A 6,971-nucleotide genomic window follows, 5' to 3' on the forward strand; every position below is an offset into this window, starting at 1 on the left:
ATATCCTTGTGTTCTGTTACCATGGCAAATCTGTCTGATGCCCTCTCAGATTGAGCTATGCCAGACTGTTTTGCTGTACAATACAAATTCTTGTATTATGATGAGGCTTGCTTCTTCAGGGCGGGAAATGCCCACTTCTGCGGCAACGCCAGGCCAAGGGTGAGGATGGATGAACAGTAGAATCCCTCATCTGTTCTCTTACCACAGAGAAGCAATGGCAAAGCACATAAAGGCATCATTTAGATCGCTTGTCTGATCTGCATGTTTCTCATTGGTTGTTTTTAGCCGATGACCGTCTTTCTCCGTGGACTGAGCCAGATCATCACATATGCAGGAGGAAAAGACTAGCAACATTCTTGAGCTTTTGCACACAAAGAGCACGGGTTGAATGGAGGGTGGTGTCAGGAGAGAATCGGACATCATGGGATTTTTGACAGAAACATGAAAGAGCGCTTGTGCTGGGGGGCACAGACCACTGAGGGTCGACTGTGTTCTCCATGTATTTACAGGCCATGTATGAATATTTGATTAATGACTCACACACCCAGGGGAAATGGAATATGGCTTTACAAAGCATCCCATCCCTCTCATGCACACACACATGCAGACAGATCATGCTATTCAAAGCAGCTGCCTAACATGTCATTGACATTGCAGATTCCTGAAAATCTAATCTGCAGGCAAGGAAATTCCTCCCAAGAAAGGAGTCCAGGATAGTAATTTATGTGTTTTACAGACAGATTGGTAGTCTGTGTTCAAAGGACGAGGCAGCTAATAAACCATTTGTTTTTCGGCAACCAGTCTGCATAGAATTGAGTGAGGCCTTCCAATGCTGTTGTAGATTTTTTTTTTTAATTACATCAAAAGAAAGTAAATAAAGTATGTATGCGTCCATTTTAAAAAGCACTTATCCTCAGGGATGTGAGTGAGTGAACTGGAGCCTATCCCAGTTGACTGGATGAGAGGCAGCGTATACTGTGGACTGGTTGCCAGCCAATTGTAAGGCACACATAGAAAAACAACAGTTCGCGCTCATACTCACACGGAGGGAAAAACTTGAGTGTTCCATTGATCTACCATGCATGTTTTTAGAATGTGGGAGGAAACCGGAGTACCCGGAGAAAACCCACGCATGCACCGGAAAAACTCCACACAGGAAGTCCCGAAACCGGAATTAATCTCTGCAGCTCTGGACTGTGCGCCAACGCGTAAACTAATCGACCACCGACCCAACCCCTATAAATCACCGGTGTCAAACTCAAGGCCCGGGGGCCAGATCTGACCCACCACATCATTTGATGTGGCCCGCGAAAGCAAATCAAACATGCTGACTTCTATGATGCTTTTAAAATTTGTACCAAAATTTCTAATTCTCGTACGTAATACATAAGTTTTCTTGCTACCAAAACCCTCATTACAGGAACTTAAACTACAGTTGAATAAACCAGTATTCTTGACTTCCTTATATGGTTTCACAGTCGTAACAGCCCTCCAAGAGATCCGGTAACTATAATGTGGCCTACGACAAAAATGAGTTTGATACCCCTGCCCTTGATGATTTTATTTCATCCAACTACTTAGTGAAATAAAATGGAGTAAATTTAACACAGCATTTTTTTTTCAGTGCAAGCAGAGAACCACTTAACAGCAAATACTAAAAGTACAGTCATGATGAAAAGGCACCATTCAATATCCAATTGTTTTATGAAAGGATACCGAGTTATTCTACCAATATTCATTTCTCGAGTTGTTGATCAACTTGTTTTGACTAGAAGTGTATGTCCTGTATTTCATAGTCTCAGTGAAGCCAAGATTAGCACATCGGACAAGAGTTTTGTACATCCACCAGATCGAGAAATGATCATGTACTATGTGCATGTTTCGAGGGCTTATAGTGATGTCTGGTCTCGTCCATTCATACTTGCCTGTGGATTTATACGGAGTGTGTAGTTTACACAAGTGTGGATTGGTTGTGTGTAAGTGATTCTAAATCAAAAGGTGTCACACTCCCTCTCCGTCATCACACCAGGTGCACGGGTGCTCGATTTACCCTCAGTAGCGCTTGCCCACCCTTGTGGAATGCCATGCATCTTCAAACAGGTACTTCACTTTCAAATCTCAGCTCAGAGTGATATCTCAAGGCTGCTAAATATATCCGGATCCCGGAGCCGTTAGAGCGTAAATAGCGACCCAACTGCACCAGGCTGCATTCGGAGTCTCAAGTCATGTCCATGCAACTGCCCACTTGTCTCCACCTGTCTCCTACCCAGCCGCTTGCGCCCTACTGCTCACAGGAGCTTCAGGAGAAGTGCTGAGGCATAGCATGCCACGCGCGACTCTTCTGGGTGGAAGCCAGATAAATGTCATCATGCTGTGATTATTCAGCACCGTGCAGGACAAGAACGTGGAAATGTGTTCCACTGTGTGAACATGACCAAGAGCACACACAAGGTCACATTCTTTTTAAAAAATCATTAATAAATAGATGGACCGTAATGTTACTGTCAATCACACTGATCCTTTTTACTGTATATCACACCGGCCTGCATCAAAATAAATACTTCAAACAAAGTAGCTAACAATATTTTCGAGGGCAATTTAGAATCAAAGCAGCATAAAATCCAAATAACTTGTTTTTCTCTAAAGGCTTCTGTTAAGTTGTTTTTTGTTTGTGACAACCAACACAGTGATACTGGAATTAGAAATCTGGCTGAATAATTTCTGTTTAGCAAAAATGGACATGAATTCCTTATTTTGCATTTTAATTAGTTTAGAACCCTGTCAAATCTAATCACAGACTGAAATTTCTTGCATTTTCATTTGATTTGAACTTATTTATTTATTTAGGTTTTTAAGATCCTAGATGTCACTAGTCACTCTGACTCAAAAGTGTACTCTACATCTTCGAAAGCTGCTTTAGTTTTTTTCCAAATTATATTTTTCTTAGTATTAAGGACTTAGTGATAATATGTTACTACATCTACAATTTACTCAATGACCAAGAGTTATGACAATAGTTACACCAAGGGTAGGCAATTCATTTTGCAAAGGGGACACATGAGAAAGAGGAATGCTCTTCAAGGGTCAAGCCAACATTCTAACCTCAGCTCTGAGTTTGCATTTAGAAAAAGCAAGTGCTCCTGTTTCACTAAAGTGTTGAGTGTATGCGTTGTTATAATTAGGAAATATAAATTTCAAACAAAATTGTAAGCGGGCATTAAAATAACACCTTTACACTTTGACAATGACAAAATGAATTTTGTGCACCAACCGCTCACTCCTAGATCTCCCATTGCTGTCATTTTGTTGGCTTGCGATCTGGTATTGCCTGAAATGGTTATTCCTAGCTGTTTGAGGAGCCAATAAAGGGTTTCCTTCCTTCCGAACCGCTTGATCCTCACTAGGGTCGTGAGGGGTGCTGGAGCCTATCCCAGCTCTCTCCGGGCAGTAGGCGGGGGACACCCTGAATCGGTTGCCAGCCAATCACAGGGCACAAAGAGACGAACAACCATCCACGCTCACACTCACATCTAGGGACAATTTAGAGCGTTCAATCAGCCTGCCATGCATGTTTTTGGAATGTGGGAGGAAACCGGGGCACCCGGAGAAAACCCACGCAGGCCCGGGGAGAACATGCAAACTCCACACAGGGAGGCCGGAGCTGGAATCGAACCCGGTACCTCTGCACTGTGAAGCCGACGTGCTAACCACTGGACTACCGGGCCGCCCAATAAAGAGTTTTTGTTTCTTAAAATGATGTTGTATCTTATCATGTAAATTCTATACCTGTTCATGGACTTGGTGACTTGGTTGTGATGAAAAAAATGGCTTTGTGATCAAATTTTCATGGCCTCTCTCTGCAGCATGCAGAATGCTGAAATCTGAATTTTCCTCCATATTTTTTTTTAAAAAACATACATTTAATCGAACGCATTTTGTATTGATATCGATCACGTATCTATTACGATACATATTGCTATTGAAGACCTATGTTTTACTTTGACTTCATGGTCACTGTGAGGGCCGTTCATAGATGTGTGGGAGGGCCGGATGCGGCACTTTGCCATTCTTTGCCCACGCTGATTTACACAATATGTGATCTCATAATACCAGGGAATATGTGAAGATACAGCAGTCCTTCTCAAATAGTGGGGTGGGTCCCTTGATGGGTGGCGCTGTGTCATGCTGGATGGGGTGCGTGTGACCGCGGGGAACATGCTTTTGAAGTTATTCTTTGTTTTAAGATGATCAATATTTATTTCCTTTTTATTGTTTGTTTTCTTTATTTTAATGAGGATACAATTCTATTCAGCGGTCCACTTACAACAATTTCATGGATGATATGATGATACTATTTATTGTCGCGGCAGAGCGTTGGGCGAGGGGTGACAAATGTTTTCCTCTTCCTTGGGGTGGCGTAAAATAATTCAGAAGCATTGCTACAGAGACATGACCTGGTAAGAGTCAGATTGATACGTGAATCACCCAATGTGAATGTAACATACAGAAGAAGAAAAAAAGAATGTCTCCACAGTATGAATCTGGGACTGCTCCGAATTAAGTACAATAATTCGACCTGACTGGGAAATGCAGTAACTTGTGCATGCCGACCAAACTTTTGTTTTGACCAATCACGGAAAGGGATGTAGACGTCTTCACTGGAATGAGCCTTGTTTTGAGAAGCTGAGACCTGCTAGCTCGATGATTGGAACAGATGGCATCATGACACCGAGTGTCACTTGACAGTTTTGTAATGTAAATATGTGAAAAAGTGTGTTACAATATATTTAACTATTTCATTGTAGCGTTGACTGGTGTTGCCATGTTTGGTTTGTCTGTTTTTCTGGCCTTGGCGCTTTTTGTTTTTGTCACAGCCGATTTCCTGCCCCCAAAAACACTGTTGCCTTGTGATTGGTCCTCCACACTACTGGTGCCGCTTGGAAAGAAATCAGTGGGCTCAGGTCAAGTTGGATTGTTGGGGCTTTGTGAACTCACAAATAATTCAGTTTGCAGGCAAACTCAATATGTAGGAGACTGTTTATCTTATTCAATTGATTTTCTGTTTTGTTGCATTATTTTTACTTTTCTGAGCGTCAGTGAAGTAATCATTAATTTACATTTTTTTCGGAGGCCGCCCTTGAACGCCTCTCGAGTTAGGCGGCAGTTGAGAAGGCGCGTAGTCCACCATCGACATGTCTGTTTTCGCTTCAGTGTGAACCGAATGAATAAAGTGCATATTCTAAAAACCAACACGACAGCTCGGTTTGCTTCGTAGCTGCAACAAATAGAACCATGTAACTTTACAATGGCCTTTTCCATGAAAGTCAATTCACTGGCTGAGCACATGCTGAAGAGGCTGAAATAGCTTTGCATCATGTTCTTTGTCTCTTCTTCAAGAAAGGGCACCGTTTACCATGGCAGAGGGCCAAAGCTCCTCTTCTTGTGTTGGCTAACCTTACCTGCAGGCTGTGACAAGAAGAAGGCCACTGGAGTTAACATTTAGATAACGGATGTGTGTACCTTTTTCAATTTCCATTCAAGGAGGTGACAAGGAAACCAATGAGAATTTGTGTGTGTGTGTGTGTGTGTGTGTGTGTGTGTGTGTGTGTGTGTGTGTGTTTGTACGGCTATACTTGTGAGGACCACTGTGATTATAAGACCAACGTAGTGAGGACATTTTTGACAAGTGAGGACATTTAGGCCAGTCCTCACAAGTTTTTCATTCTAAAGGCCTCTAGAGGGTTTATATAGGCATCTCTCAAAGTTTCAGAGAGGTCCTCACAAATATACCAAAAATGATTTTTTGTGTGTATTTTCATTTAAATTCAATACACACACTTTTTACTCACTACCGCCACCTATTGATTTCTGAAATATTTTTGTTCCAACAAAACTGAAACTATAGAAAACAGTCTCATGGGCTTATTAGAAAGTAAAACAATGATGCATTTTTTATTATATCTAATATTTGTCTAAGTTTAACTTTTTTAACAAACATCTTGTTATGAAATAGAACTTGTTATGCAAACCCAAATCTGGAATATGGCCTCAGACCCACACGAAATTACACCTTAAATCAAACCACTAAATAAAAAACCTAAAATAATTTAGTGAAGTACACACTTATTCCATTTGTGACATATTGAGGTTTTAGTTGTCATTTCATAGCTCCACATTTGTAATTTGAAGTGCACATTTCTAACATTAAGCAAAGCTCTCTGAGTATTTTTACTGAGTAATGTTTTATATTCTATTGTATAGTACAGATGGAACTATTATTTACTATTATATTTAGGGCATCAGTCTCATCTTTTCCATAAGGACACAAGGACAGAGGTGGCAGAATAAATGTGCACTCAATTGTATTAGTGTTACTTTTGAAAAATATGACATGTAAAAAAAAAGAGTCCTTGAATAAGAGTAAATATGTACGTAGTGGGGCAGCCCGGTAGTCCAGTGGTTACCACGTCGGCTTCACAGTGCAGAGGTACCGGGTTCGATTCCAGCTCCAGCCTCCCTGTGTGGAGTTTGCATGTTCTCCCGGGCGTGGGTTTTCTCCGGGTGCTCCGGTTCCCTCCCACATTCCATAAACATGCGTAGCAGGCTGATTGAACACTCTAAATTGTCCCTAGGTGTGAGTGTGAGTGCGAATGGTTGAACGTTTCTGTGTGCCCTGCGATTGGCTGGCAACCGATTCAGGGTGTCCCCCGCCTACTGCCCGAAGACAGCTGGGATAGGCTCCAGCACCCCCGCGACCCTAGTGAGGATCAAGCGGCTCGAAAGATGAATGAATGTACATAGTGAAAGAATCACAAGTACTGAGTAATTGGTGAGGAACTTCTTATTTATATTTTCAAACTACCACATTAAATAGAAATAGGAAAGTGCAATTAAATTAAAAAAGTTAAAGCTGTAAGCATATTTACGCCCTCAGGCACGTCGGAGTTCTCATTGTAACATACATTCAGTCA

The sequence above is a fragment of the Hippocampus zosterae genome, chromosome 8, assembly GCF_025434085.1.
Source record: "Hippocampus zosterae strain Florida chromosome 8, ASM2543408v3, whole genome shotgun sequence".
NCBI classification, from domain to species: Eukaryota; Metazoa; Chordata; class Actinopteri; order Syngnathiformes; family Syngnathidae; genus Hippocampus; species Hippocampus zosterae.